A 15507-nucleotide genomic window follows, 5' to 3' on the forward strand; every position below is an offset into this window, starting at 1 on the left:
CGGCATAACATTAGCGTCAGGAGTGCAGGCATTTGTTTTTTCGCCATGGAGACTCGTTCCCAAGCTCCCCAGAGGGACGACATGTTGACTGAACTCTTGGAAGCTTTGAGACTACAGGGGGAGAAACAAGAAAGAGCACAGCAACAACAAGAAATAACACTCCAAGAACTCAAAGAACAACAAGAAAGAGCACAGCAACAACAAGAAGGAACACTCCAAGAACTCAAAGAACAACAAGAAAGAGCACAGCAACAACAAGAAGGAACACTCCAAGATCTCAGAGCAACAAAAAAGAGCACAGCAACAACAAGAAGGAACACTCCAAGAACTCAAAGAACAACAAGAAAGAGCACAGCAGCAACAAGAAGGAACACTCCAAGAACTCAAAGAAGAGCTAGAAGATCGCTTCACGGGATTACAGCAACAGCTACAAGCAGTACAAGATGGAAGTGAGTCAGTGCGAAGAGAAATGACTGATGTGACCACGAAGTTAGGACAACGCCTGATAGAAGTGGAGAAAGAACACACAAATCTTCAACAAGAGATGGAGGTGGTACGGAAGACGACACACAAAGAAATATTAGAAGTGCAAGGAAAGGTGAACCGTACTGAACAGGCAGTTTGTGACGTAAGTGACAGAGTGAAGGCTCTTGAAGACTGTTTGGCTGGAAACGGACAGCCAGTGCCTGCAAGGGCTCCTAGTATCCAAGATGCTTCTCCTACGCAAGTCCGGGGTAGTTTGAGCCCTGTTTCGCCTGAGTTTATCCCCGCAAGAAGTTCCGCCAGCCCCATGAGTCTGCTGGGGTCGCCTGTTAGAAAGAAGCCTCAGGAGTTTGATGGCAAGGTCTCCTGGGAGGCTTACCGCGATCAGTTTGAGTTGTTGGCAGCTCGGAATGGATGGGATGACCAAGAGTGCTGGCCACTAGCCTGAAAGGGGCGGCGCTGGAGGTCCTTGCTCAGCTCGACAATGCGACAAAGGGCAGCTACAGCGGGCTGGCACAGCCGCTGGAGCAACGATATGGGACCAAGCACCAGAACGAGCTCTTAAGGGTTAGGTTCAGAACCCGCAACAGGAGGCGCGGCGAGTCTCTTCAGGAACTCGCTCAGGACCTTGAGAGCATGGCGCACAAGGCATACCCAGGTGCCACCCCTGACCTGCTGACGGTTTTGCTGCGTGATCAATTCATCGATGCCCTGGACAGCCCTCACCTAAAGATACAAGTGAAGCAAGCTAAGCCAACATCAATGCAGGAAGCTCTGGCACGTGCCATGGAGTTTGAGTTCCTTGTTAGGTCTAGCTTGTCAAGCTTCAAGGACGACTCGACTTCTGGCTTTAGGGCACGAAAGGGCGCTGTCAGCGACACAGACAGGTTTCAAGGAACGTGCTGATACTGCGAGAAGGTTGGGCACAAGGAGAACGAATGCTATAAGAGGAAGAAGGAATATGAAGGTGGCGCTAGGAAGAAGCCCAGGGAAGGACCCAAGTGCTGGACCTGTGGAGAAAAGGGGCACTGGAGGAATGAGTGTCGGAAAAATGTGCCCCCAACGAGGGACCACCACTTGGGAAACTAAGGAGGACTGGTTCACGGGGGCAACGACCAGTCTGTCCTGTACATGCGCCGAAGATATCAGTGTGCAGGAGAACCACCATGACAAGCTGCCAAGTGGAGGGCAAGGTTGACGGAGTGCTGTGGCCTGTGGTCGTCGACACAGGCTCGGAACGCACACTGGTTCGGCCTGACGTGGTGAGTCATCGTCGGCTTCCTACGACGCCGCATCGACTGTGCGGAGTCACAGGACACTACGCAGAGCTCAGAGGCCCAGTGGACGTGAAGTTTGAGCTCGGAGGAAAGGAAGAGTTCCTCTCTGTCTACGTGGCTGAAATGGACGACCCCTGCATCCTAGGTATGGATTATCTTGTCTCCCACAGGTGCGAGCTGGCCTTCCGCGCTAAGCAGCTGACTGTAGGAGGAAGGAGGGTACCAATGACGACTGTGAACAAGGAGGGCCTGCCAGTGACGGTCAAGCGCACCACCATTATTCCTCCGAGGTCAGAGATGCTGTTACCCTGTCAAATTACGGGTGCCCCCCCGGCTAGCCTGTGTGTGGTAGAGAGTGGAAGTCGATGCCCGGTAGAAAACGGGGTGATTGTAGGCAGTACTTTGGTAGACCCTACTGCAGCGGAAGTGCCTGTCGTCGTGGCCAATGTCTCCTTCAGCCCAAAGAAAAGAAAACAAAGGACCATAGTGGGGTTGTGCCAAGAGATCGACCAGGAACCGAGAACCTGTGTCTACAAGAGAACCCTGGCGAAGCCCCAGGAGCTGCCCGACTACCTGCGCGACCTGTTTGACAGGAGCTCCAAGTGTCTAGAGGAGCCCCAAGTAAAACAGACAGGAGAGGTGCCATGGGAAGACTTGGGAAAACTGCAACGGGAGGACCGAGATCTGAGACCAGTTATAGAGTGGCTGAGTCAGTCGTCAACACGACCTGGGTGGAAAGTAATCTCAAGAGAAAGCCCTACCACCAAGAATTACTGGACTCAGTGGGACACTCTTTGGATGGACAACGGGGTGTTGCAGCGACGCTGGGTCTTTCATGATGGTCTTGACCACTACTGGTCCACGGTGCTACCTATAAAGTCCCGGGAAGGCGTCTTGAAAGAAATGCACGACAGCATCACCAGCGGACACCCTGGCGTAAAGAAGACACTGAGTCGCCTGCGCCAAAGGTTCTACTGGGTTGGCATGAGGAAGGACGTGTAAGAATGGTGTCACGCGTGTGAGGTGTGCTGTGCAAAGAAGGGCCCCAAGAAGCGTCACCGTGCCCCATTGCAACTATACCAGGTTGGAGCCCCCATGGAACGGGTGGCAGTGGATATAGCAGGACCCTTGCCTCTGACGACGAACGGAAATAGGTACATCTGCGTCACAATGGATTACTTCACCAAGTGGCCGGAAGCCTACGCCATCCCTGACCAGGAAGCCACTTCCATCGCCAAGGTTTTGGTGGAGGAGTTTTTCTGTCGCTTCGGTGTGCCTAACGAGCTCCATTCCGACCAGGGAAGGAATTTTGAGTCAACAGTCCTTGCTGAGTGCTGCAAGCTTCTGGGTATCAAGAAGACCCGGACCACCTCTCTGCACCCAGAGTCAGATGGAATGGTGGAGAGGTTTAATTGGACGTTGGGCCAGGAGTTGGCGAAGCAGTGCAACAATGATCAGTCTTCATGGCATCAGAAGCTGCCTGCGCTTCTCATGGCCTACAGGTCTGCCGCCCACGAGACTACGGGGTATTCACCACCAAAGCTGATGTTTGGACGTGAGCTGCGATTGCCGGTGGACCTACTGACAGGAAGGCCTCCTGGGGAAAGCCTTCCAAGGGACGCCTCCAATTTTGCCCGTCAACTAGAGGAACGGCTGGAAGAGGTGCACCATCAAGTCCGTGGTGCCTTGAAGTTCTCCGGGGAGGCCATGAAGCGCGGTTACAATATGAGGGCAAGCCACGTTGACTTCAAGGAAGGAGACCAAGTCTGGCTTTACAACCCGCAGAGGAAGAAAGGACAGTCTCCGAAGTTACAGAGCCCCTGGGAAGGCCCTTATACTGTGCTAGAACGCCTCTCCGACGTGACTTAACGAATCCGGAGAACGGAAAGGACCAAGCCGAAAGATGTCCACGTCAACCGGCTATGGAGGTACCACGGTCCGGGAAACTACACCTGGAACAACTACAGACACCCAGCAGCCGACGAAAACGCAAGGGACGTCCAGGACCGAGAGGAGGTCGACGACGACATAGGCCTTCTGGACCTTTCAGCCGAGGGAGATAACCTTCCGGCTTCGGCAGATGTTCCAGGGACAGCCCAAGAAGCGGACGACGACGAGGCGCACCAGGAGACAGACGAGCAGGAGGCAGCGAACAGAAGACAAGAGACAATGCAGGCGTCCACGGCGATACGACGATTATTATGTTTTTGATTAATTCTCTTATGTTTGTATATGGTTAGGTGTGTGATCGGGACGATCACAATTAAGAGGGGGGGGGGTAGTGTTGTGCTGGAAGCTTCCCCCGGGGTCTATGGGCCTCTGGAAGGCTCCGGGAGGAGCGAGTAGAGGGGCGGGGAGAAAGGCCCCGCCCGCGCCCAGCGGGGCTCGCGGCTAGGCGCCAGGCGGGAAGTGTTACCAACTCGCACATATTTTTGCTACATGTTCTTGTATAATCTAATATATACTGTAGCATTCTAGACTGTACTGTTCGGTATATATAGGAGAAGAGGGCGAGAGGAGTTAATCCCAGTCATAGTAAGCTAGTGGTCAGTGAAGAGTCAGAGTGAATTGTACTACTAAGGAAGAATATTAAACTACAGAAGCTGTGCAAGGTGCTTACACATCTCCCTTCCACGGAGTCTCCTAGGCTGACGGCGACACGGAACCCAAGTAACACGTCCGGCATAACAGTATGTTGAACTAGAAAGATCGGTGAATAAGAACACCCGGCTAGCAAAAAGAAACTGAGATTAGGGTAGCCAACGAGGCCAAAAGCGATCCCAAGGGCTTCTTTAAATTGTACAGAACAAGCTCGTCGAGAATGGAGAAGATATGAGGAAATTATTGAATGACTACTTCCTCTCAGTTTTCGCACAGGAAAATCTAACAACCATCCTGGAGAGAGTTCAGGTATATGAGGGCTAAGACAACGACAAGTTGAAGGATGTGATCATCACTAGGCAGGTAGTCCAGGATGAGATTGGTAAGTTGAAGTAAAACAAATCGTCGGGCCCAGACGAAGTATTCCCACGGGTTCTGAAAGAGTGCAAGGAGGTCCTCAGTTGCTCACTTACCGATATATTTAAGATGTCGGTAAATTCTGGGTAAGTGCCCAACCAATGGAAAGTAGCTAAAAAGCTAATGTGGCGCTAATTTTCAAAAAGGGAGACAAGTCAGCCACCTCAAATTATCGCCCAATTAGCTTAACATCAGTTGTCGGCAAGATGTTGGAGTCAATTATAGCCAGGAGCATTCGGGACCATCTAGAGAAACAGTTTAATTCATGACTCATAGCATGGGTTCACAACTGGTAGGTCTTGCCTTACTGTTGTCCTTCTACAATAAAGTCATCGAGGCGGTTGATGGAGATGAAAATTATGACATACTATATCTAGATTTCAGTAAAGGCCCAATCACACTGATTTTACGACCAACTGACGACCTCCCGCGACCTGCACTCATTTGGTCGTGCGTGCGATCGTCATGTGTCTCCGTCCGCCGTGCGACCGAAAAGGTCGGCTGGAGGTTTTGGGTGCTGCACCAAAACCTCCAGCCGACCTCTCAGGTCGCTGCCGGTCGTAAAAAGGTTGCCGTCCGGTGGCCGAATGGACTGCGTCTGGACGGCAAGCGGACTGCAACCGGTGGCCGACAGATGACAGTTAACTGGTGAACAGCGACCGGATGGCGGACCGGTGGTAGGTCAAACCACCTCTGACCGGAAATGAAGTACATTCTTGAGGAGTGACGTCCCACGCCCTTCAACCCGTCCAAGCTCCGTCCCGACTCAACCTGCTCCACAGGCCAAGCACACGGCCAAATGTGTGTGGATCACCTCTGCCTAACGAAAATAAAATACTGCAGGACAGGATGTATACAGCAAAACAATGAGAGTCTGTGGAGCTAATGGCTTTTATTCACTGAATGAAGGATTGTTAATTTCATCTTTTGCTCTGCCCAAGTTGATGGAAATGCTTAAGAACGAATATAATGCACATACAGGTTGAACTAAGATTGCGTGGAGGCTTTTTTTTAAACTCTGTGGCACATGAGGGTTGTCACAAACATCCGTCTATTGCTGCAGTGAAGCACAGAATATTTTCATTACCTTTCACAAATAATTTACAGAAATAAGAATGAGAAATGTGTAATATAGCTGGATGATAATATTACTGTAACAACTGAATATAACGTAAGAACGGAAAATTCTCCTAGTGTATGACAGTGCAGAGCACGTCAGCAGCAGGTCGTTAAGGGAGATCGCCGTCCTCATTGCGACAGGACGCGTCCAGCGTGTTGGCCTGTCGGTCACCGGTCGGGGTATGGGGGGCGTCTTGGCCTGACTTCAGGTGTGAGGTCAAGGTGTGAATCTTAGTATGGTCGCCGTCCACCCACCCACTGGAAGGACACTGGACGGACACTAAACGACCCCCGGTAGCCGTTCGGTCGCACGACTACTCTGCCACCTATGTGGTTGGAAAGCGGTGAGTGTGAATCGCAGCATTTAGGGATCGTGGGTGATCATTAGCAGATCGTAAAGTCAGTGTGACTTTATCTTAAAGCGTTCGACAAAGTCCCTCATCACCGGCTATTACTAAAATTACAGGCTCACGGCGTAGATGGGAGAGTTTTGAACTGAATCAGGGCGTGGCTCAGTGGTAAAAACCAGAGAGTGCAAATCAATGGTAAAAAATCTGAATGGAGCAGTGTTACGAGTGGAGTCCCTCAGGGGTCGGTGCTGGGTCCACTGCTTTTAATCATTTACATCAATTATTTGGACACTGGAATTAGCGGTGATGTCAGTAAGTTCGCAGATGATACCAAGATCGGTAGAGTAATCCAATCAGACCAGGACGCTAGCTCTCTCCAGGATGAGCTTGACAGACTATATGATTGGGCGGGGAAGTGGAAGATGGAATTTAATATTGGGAAGTGTAGTATTCTGAGTGTAGGTAGGAATAACCCCTCACACAATTACTCCTTAAATGACACTCCTCTAAGCAGGTTTGGGTGTGAAAGAGACTTTGGAGTCTGAGTGAGCACTGACCTCCGTCCTAGAGCTCAATGCATTCAGGCTAAAAATCGAGCGAACGATTACTGCGTTTCATCTCAAGAAGCGTAAGCAATAGGAGCGCTGAAGTCATCCTCAAACTTTACTTAGCACTAGTTAGACCTTATCTCCATTAAGCGGTTCAGTTCTGGTCACCCAACTATAGAATGGATATCAAGATGTTGGAATCTGTACAGAGAAGGATGACAAAAATATTCAAGGGGTGAGAAACTTGCCTTATGAGGTAGACTGAAGCATTTAAATCTACACTTTCTAGAAAGGCGAAGGTTGCGAGGAGACCTGATCGAAGTTTATAAGTGGATGAAGGGCTTTAATAAGGGGGATGTCAATAGGTGTGAGGGCTAAACTAACACACACACACACACACACACACACACACACACACACACACACACACACACACACTGGTATTTACACTCGGGAATAATTATATGGTTCGTGCTTTTATTGATTGTTCGCTGCTCAGCCGCCAGTGTGGCGTTGCTGCTTCGTTAATTAACCCTGCCTTGCTTCACTCGCCGTTCCGAGGCTTCCTCCGATGGCGATACCGTCTCGTTCGGGCTTCACTCCCTGGCGTCACTAATTCCACGTGACGTCGAGGCTGGTCCATGTCGGCTGGTTACCAGGCAGGAGAACCAGAGCGGAGCTGACCCCTGAGCTGTCCAGGACCTCTGAGCGTCCGACGCCTGCCTCTCAACTAGTGGGAGCCTTGCAGCCAAGTGGACTCTGTCTGCATGAGCCTCCGTCCATCCTACCCGGTCCAGTCTTCACGCCGAGCTGACACAGCTTGTCCGTCTCGCTGGCTGACCCGTCTACCCTCACGTCACCATCTTCGGGTTCATGCAGCTGCCATTCTGCTGAGCCCGTCCCCCTCCATTGAGTGACGTCTACAAGATAGCGAGAGGGCACGCGAGCAGGCTCAGAGGACAGAAGAGAGGGCACGCGAGCAGGCTCAGAGGGCAGAAGAGAGGGCACGCGAGCAGGCTCAGAGGGCAGAAGAGAGGACACACGAGCAGGCACGCCATCTTGCCGAGGTCCTCCAGAGCAGTCTCTCGTCCCTGAAGGCATCACTTGCTCTCGTGCCCACGACCTTGACTCTTCTGAATTTTCCACCATCTGGTTAAGACTTCACTGTCATTCTATTACTAAATACATCTGTGCTGCTTATCTCTCACCTAACTCTACCAGCTATGTAAAATTCTTTGACTATTTGAATTCTAAAGTGGAGCACATCTTGACCCACTCTCCCTTCGCTGAAATCTCCATCCTAGGAGATTTCAATGTTCACCACCAGCTTTGGCTTTCATCCTCTTTCACTGACCATCCTGGTGAACAAGCCTACAACTTTGCTATCCTCAACGACCTAGAGCAGTTGGTCCAGCACCCTACACGTATTCCCGACCGTCTTGGAGATCGGCCCAACATTCTAGACCTCTTCCTTACCTCAAACCCTTCTGCTTATTCTGTCAAACTGTTCTCTCCGTTGGGCTCCTCCGATCACAATCTTATTTCTACATCCTGTCCTATCGCTCCTGTACACCCTCTGGACCCACCGAAGAGGCGATGCTTCTGGCATTTTGCTTCAGCTCGGTGGGACGACCTGAGGATGTACTTTTCCGATTTCCAGTGGAATGATTATTGCTTCCAGGATAGAGACCCCTCTGTGTGCTCAGCGCATCACAGAGGTGATTGTCTCTGGAATGGAGGCATACATTCCTCGTTCTTTCTCTACTCCTCACGCTAAAAAGCCTTGGTTTAATCACGCTTGTTCTCGTGCTGTCAATGATAGAGAGGTAGCTCACAAAAGGTACCAGAGCCTGCAAACTAATGCTAATTATGAACTTTACATTTCTGCCCGAAATCGTGCCAAATCTATTCTCCGACTAACCAAAAATTCTTTCATTAATAGAAAATGTCAAAACCTTGCTTTCTCTAACTCTTCCCGTGACTTCTGGCATCTAGCCAAAAACATCTCCTCCAACTTCACTTCTTCATCTTTCCTTCCACTCCTCAGTCCTTACGGCAACACTGCCGTCTCATCTATCTCTAAGTCTGAACTCTTCTCTCAAACTTTTTCTAAAAACTCCACTCTGGACGATTCTGGGCATATTCCTCCTACTCATCCCCCTTCTGACTCCTTTATGCCTGTTATAAAGATTCTTCAAAATGATGTTTTCTATGCCCTCTCTGGCCTCAATCCTCAGAAGGCTTATGGACCTGATGGAGTGCCTCCTATTGTCCTTAAAAACTGTGCCTCCGTGCTGTCACCCTGCCTGGTCAAACTCTTTCGCCTCTGCCTGTCAACATCTACCTTTCCTTCTTGCTGGAAGTATGCCTTCATACAGCCTGTACCTAAGAAGGGTGACCGCTCCAATCCCTCAAGCTACCGTCCTATTGCGTTACTTTCTTGTCTATCTAAAGCTTTTGAATCAATCCTTAACCGGAAGATTCAAAAGCACCTTTCCACTTCTGACCTTCTATCTGATCGCCAGTATGGGTTCCGCAAGGCGTTCTACTGGTGATCTCCTACCCTTCTTAACTGACTCTTGGTCATCCTCTCTTAGCCGTTTCGGTGAAACTTTTGCTATTGCGCTGGACATATCAAAAGCTTTTGATAGGGTCTGGCACAAATCTTTGCTTTCTAAACTACCCTCCTACGGTTTCTATCCTTCTCTCTGTACCTTTATCTCCAGTTTCCTTTCTGACCGTTCTATTTCTGCCGTGGTAGACGGTCACTGTTCTTCCCCTAAATCTATTAACAGTGGTGTCCCACAGGGTTCTGTCCTATCTCCCACTCTTTTTCTGTTGTTCATTGATGATCTTCTTTCCAAAACGAACTGTCCTATCCATTCCTACGCCGATGATTCCACTCTGCATTATTCAACTTCTTTTAATAGAAGACCCACCCTTCAGGAACTTAACGACTCAAGGCTGGAGGCTGCAGAACGCTTAGCCTCAGACCTTACTATTATTTCCGATTGGGGCAAGAAGAACCTGGTGTCCTTCAACGCCTCAAAAACAGTTTCTCCACCTATCCACTCGACACAATCTTCCAAACAACTATCCCCTATTCTTTGACAACACCCAGCTATCACCTTCCTCAACACTAAACATCCTCGGTCTATCCTTAACTCAAAATCTCAACTGGAAACTTCATATCTCTTACTAAATCAGCTTCCTCGAGGCTGGGCGTTCTGTCTCCGCCAGTTCTTCTCCCCTGCACAGTTGCTGTCCATATACAGGCCTTGTCCGCCCTCGTATGGAGTATGCATCTCATGTGTGGGGGGGCTCCACTCACACAGCTCTTCTGGACAGAGTGGAGGCTAAGGCTCTTCGTCTCATCAGCTCTCCTCCTCATACTGATAGTCTTCTACCTCTTAAATTCCGCCGCAATGTTGCCTCTCTTTCTATCTTCTATCGATATTTCCACGCTGACTGCTCTTCTGAACTTGCTAACTGCATGCCTCCCCCCCTCCCGCGGCCCCGCTGCACTCGACTTTCTACTCATGCTCATCCCTATACTGTCCAAACCCCTTATGCAAGAGTTAACCAGCATCTTCACTCTTTCATCCCTCACGCTGGTAAACTCTGGAACAATCTTCCTTCATCTGTATTTCCTCCTGCCTACGACTTGAACTCTTTCAAGAGGAGGGTATCAGGACACCTCTCCTCCCGAAACTGACCTATCTTTCGGCCACCTCTTTGGATTCTTTTTAGGAGCAGCAAGTAGCGGGCTTTTTTTTTTTATTAATGTTTACTTTTTTTGTGCCCTTGAACTGTCTCCTTTGCTGTAAAAAAAAAAAAAAAAAAAAAAAAAAAAAAAAGTACACCGACAAGGCCTGCGACAGCGTTAAGAGTGAACTGCTGGAGGTGCGGACCCAGGAAGGCGAGGTCCAAGGCCTGAGGGAGGCGGAGAGGCAGCTGCGAGAGGTGGCACCGTCGCACGCGGAGGAAGAAGGCTCAGTTCTGGCAGGAAGCGCCGGGGCGGCGGTCCTGCAGGGGCGTATCTGGGGCCCCTGGCATGGACTCCTGGAGCCTGGTAGCGTCGTGGCGGAACCAGTAGCTGCCGCAGGAGGTTGGGGAGCCCCCGCCTCGTTGCCTCCCTCACCCCCTCCCTCTCCTCCATGCCAGCCGGCTCGCAGGTCACGTAGTCCACTCTCTCTCCCATGGCAGCAGCGAGAGGTGGCAACGTGGTGCGGGGAGGAACAAGAAGCGTCACGTGTGCTGGCGGCGGGTGCACGGGTGGCGGACTGGCTGGGCTCCGCGTGGGGCCCCTGGCAAGGGCCCCTGAAGCCTGGTGGCGTTGTGGCGGAGCCGGTGGAGGCTGCAGGAGGCTGGGGAGCAGTCGGAGCCGCTCCCTTGGGTCCAGCTGGTGCTGGAGTCGGACCCATTAACCCTGCCTCGTTGCCTCTCTCACTGCCTCCCTCTCCGCCATGCCGGCCGGCTTGCAGCCCACGTGGTCCGCCCGCTCTTCTCTGCGGCCCCCCAGCCTCCCGGCGCTCAGGGAGGCTTAAACCAGCGGGGCACGACGGGAAGTTGGCATGGGAGGCCCATTTCAAGATCCCAGCTGCTGCCCAGGGCTGGGGCGAGGATGAGAAGGCGCTGCAGCTGACAACAGCGCTACGGGGCTCAGTGGACGGGCCCGGCCGCTTGGTGGGGAGCACCGAGAGGACCTTGGGGCGGTCTGACATGCTGGCCGCTACGCGACTCCAGCAGGATGCGCCACAGAGGCTGTGTGGCGTCACGGGGCACTGAGTGCAGTCCAAGGGCCCAGTGGAGGCTCGTATCGGCATAGGCAGCGCTGTGGAGCGCCGGCCGATGGACGTCGCCGATCGAGACGAGCCGTGCGTGCTGGGCCTCGACTACCTGCCGCAGGGCGAGGCCTGTGCCGACCTTGGACGGGAGCTGGAGGCTGCGCGGACAGGCGCCTTTGCTCCCGAAGGTCGGCTGTGCAGAGGTAGTCGCGGTGGAGCGACTGCACCTTGCCCCGGGGACGGAGGCCAGGGTCCTGTGTTGCCGGTCGGACGCGATGCCAGCGGAAGGCACGGAGGGCCTGCAGCTGCCTGGTGGTGTGGCAGCCGGACGGAGTCTCGAAGGAGCGGGGGAGGAGTCCGTCACGGTGCTGGTGGCTAACTCCTCCGACGAGGCTCGGAAAGTACCCGCTGGTGCCAAGCTGGGCACCTGTGAAGAGGTGGAACAACAAGAGGAGGCGTCGGGGAGCGAGGAGTCGGCCGCTGTGAGGCCGCTGCCCGACTTCCTGGAGGATTCGGCGCACCGGAGCGCCGCTCACCTGACGGAGGCGCAGACGAAGGTGCGCCACACCCTGGCTCGGTGCGCGGATGTGTTCAGCGGGGGTGGATTGGACCTACTGGGCTGCATGGGGTTGGTGAAGCATAGCATCAACACGGGAAATAGTGTGCCCATCAAGAGCCTGCCCCGACGTGTCGTGCCGGCCAGACGGGAGGAATTGCAGCGCGCCGTTAACGAGCTGGCGGCGCAGGGGGTGATGGAGCGGACAGGCAGTCCGTGGCCCTCAGCAGTCGTCCTGGATATGAAGAAGGACGGCACGCAGCGCTTCTGTTCGGACTGCCGGGCGCTGAGGGACGAGACTGACGAGGACTCTCACCCCCTGCCGTGGACCGACGACGCGCTGACGAAGGCCTTGGAGTTGGGGGCACTGACGACGACCAGCGGCCTAGCGGCGGCCGCCCCGCCCTGCCATGACTTCCGGGGCCGGATGGCGAAGGTGAAGATGAAGGCAGCGTCGATGAAGGCGAGCCAGGAGGGTCTCCGTGGCTCGTGCGGGGGCTGTGGCAAGAGGGGGCATAGGTGCAGTCGGTGCCTGGGGGAGCGAAGGACGCGTTCCCTCGACCGGCTGAGCCCCGACGGCCTCCAGCCGCGCTGTAAGGACTGTGGCCAGTCAGGCCACCGCTTGAGTGCCTATCCCAAGCCCAAGGACGCGGCGCGGGAGGGAAGCGCGGACGGGCTGGAGAAGGGAGCCGACTTCCAGCCGTCTCCCGCCCTCGGGCCCCGCCTTGTGTAAGCTGCCGCCCCCCGACCAGCGTGTTGCCGGTGGGTGGCTTAGCGGTTGTAGCCACGACGCGTGACAGTGGACACCGGGGGCTGAGGAGTGCTCGGCATGGCCTGACCCGAGGTAGTGTGTGCTGCTGGAGGGGCCAGTGGAGGCTCGTATCGGCGTAGGCAGCGCTGTGGAGCGCCGGCCGATGGACGTCGCCGATCGAAACGAGCCGTGCTTGCTGGGCCTCGACTACCTGACGCAGGCCAGTAAGACTCGTGGTGGCCTCGGACGGGAGCTGGAGAGGGTGACCGGAGAGGTGCCCTTTGCTCCTAGGAGGTTTTCGAGCAGGGCTGCGTGGGGAGGTAGTCACAGCCGGGCGAGGGCACCTTGCCCCGAGGGTGGAGGCCAGGAGCTGGTGTCGACTGTCCCGAGCGTCACGTGGAGCGGATGGCGTGGTAGAGCCCACTGAGGACTGGCGGCTGGTCAACGGCATGGTTGACAGGCGGAGCCCCTTGGGGGCGCGAGAAGAGACTGTGGAGGACGTGGTGGAAGACAGACTGATTTATGTGATTTGCATGTATTTTTCTGTGTTCAATGTTCGGCCGAGAGCTCAGGCTTCCGGTGGATTTGGCCACGGGGCGGCCTCCCGACGTGAGCTTGCCCACCGTCACCTCTGGCTTCGCAGCGGCATTGCAGGAAAGCCTGGCTGAGGTGCACCGACGCGTACGGGGCAAGCTCAAGGTGGCAGGCCAGGCCATGAAATGAAGGAGACATACGACCGGCGCAAGAGGGACGTGAGCCCCAGCTGCAGCGAAGGGGACGTGTCAGAGGTCGACCAAGGGGCGAACGAGAACATGGGCGGTGCGAGCGAAGCGGCAGACGTAAGTGAAGACCCTGGGCAAGGACTTGGGGCCGACGACGCCGCTCTGGGTGCCACCGCCTGCCTGCCGCCGCCCGCATCTCCCCAGCGGCGCCCTCGGCGAGAGAGGATTGGCCGGGATGGTTAAGAGACTTTAGTGATGTCCCAGGGGACTGATTAGTTTGATTTATTTCATGTGTTTTGTTTGTTGAATGTTGGGGCAGCCGGGTCGACTGCCTTTGAAGGAGGGGATAGTGTTACGAATGTGCTGTATGTGAATGATTGTATGTGTAATGTGATGAAATTGTAGCATGATGCAATGTTAGCTCAGCGTGGTGCAATTCTACTTGTTGGGACAAGAAAGACAGAGGGGAGCCCGGGGCCACCGGCCGCCGGGCAGGAAGTGCTGAGTCGGCTGTTGCGAGCAAGAGTGGCTGAGGGGCAGTTGAGAAGACGCGTGTCTGGGCTTGGAGAGTGTTGAGCTGTGTGCTTCCGGTGTGCGTGTCTGCCATGCCCCTGTACTGTGCCTGATTAACTAACTGTTCTGTGCCCTTGAAAGTTGCTGTACTGTGTGAGGAACCTGTCATTAAACTAGAACTTAGTGTTGAACGTGTATCCTTTGTGCCTGCCTCGTTCCCTCCTCCCCTCGGTGTTCTGTGTGGGCCGCTCTGAGTGACTGGTGCCCATGTGGTTGTTCTGGGGATCACGCCACCTGCCTGCCCGTGGATGGTGGGTGTGGGGGGGTGGCGTAATAATACTATAACTGAGACGGGGATTCTCACGAGCGACATCGCCCTTTCAGGTTCGCCAAAGGCAAGCCTGACTGATGGGAAGCTGGGCGTCGCCCAGACCAAGGCCAACATGCAGCAGTAAACACTTTTGAAGCTGCGTTGTGGGGAATTGCCTGTGGCAGGGTGTGTGAAGAGAGGAAGGAAGGAGGGGCCGATAACGGGCAGCCATCTTGGAACAAGGTCCCTTGTTCCCAGTCTGCCGCTTTACCACTCTCACCTCGGGCCCCGGCCCACAGTGCTTCCCCAAACAACCCTTAGCTCTGCGCGACACCCCTGACTACCCCTGGATGTCGTCAGATCCGGGAGGAGACCGCGAGGCCGCCTCCGCCCACCAACCTCCCCTGCTTGAGGCCTCCCACGACGTCTCCAGGCCACCACCTCCGCCCGCCGCGGAACAGATGGACTCCGCCACCTCCTCCTTCAAACGGCCTCGCTCTCCACTTGGTGATGTACCCTCCAGCGAACCCAAACACCATCATGGTTCTCCTCCCTCTCCTGACCCCATTCTCACGCTCACCACCCCGCCCGCCACCCTGCCCTCCACACTGGGCCCCGCGGACCCCCTCACTCATCCACCCCCCGGGGAACCCCTAGAGTACCCTGGCCACACTCCTACCCTTCCCTTCCCAACAAGCGTGACCCCACCGGCAAGGCACCATTAGTGGTATGCCTCTCTTCCTACAACCACACCCGCTGCTTCATCCACCCGTCCAAGGTGGCCAGTGCTCTGCACGGCTCCATCTTAAAGAATAAAGTGATCGAGGAGACCCTGCAGATCACACACGGGGGGTACGGGTTACGCTTCGAGGTTGCGAACCTTGACAACTTAACCCAGTCCCCAGAGTCTGTGACCTCCCTGGGGGACTGGCCCGTCCGCTGCCGGGTGATTGACCCTGACCCAGCCAACAAACATACATACGGCCGAATCTACCCGGTCGACACTGCCCTGCCTGACAGTGCCATCCTAGAAAAACTGACTGTTCTGGGGGGCTCCCGATCCCTCCCAAGTG

The 15507-nt window shown here is 54.4% G+C and overlaps 1 protein-coding gene across 2 annotated transcripts in view; it reads right to left on the reverse strand.

Moving 5' to 3' along the window:
- LOC127009397 (cytochrome P450 2L1-like) overlaps positions 1–15507 on the reverse strand; it is a 52814-nt gene that overhangs the window by 21689 nt on the left and 15618 nt on the right. The gene's annotated exons all lie outside the window — the stretch shown is intronic.

The sequence above is a fragment of the Eriocheir sinensis genome, chromosome 40 (genome assembly GCF_024679095.1).
Source record: "Eriocheir sinensis breed Jianghai 21 chromosome 40, ASM2467909v1, whole genome shotgun sequence".
Lineage (NCBI taxonomy): Eukaryota > Metazoa > Arthropoda > Malacostraca > Decapoda > Varunidae > Eriocheir > Eriocheir sinensis.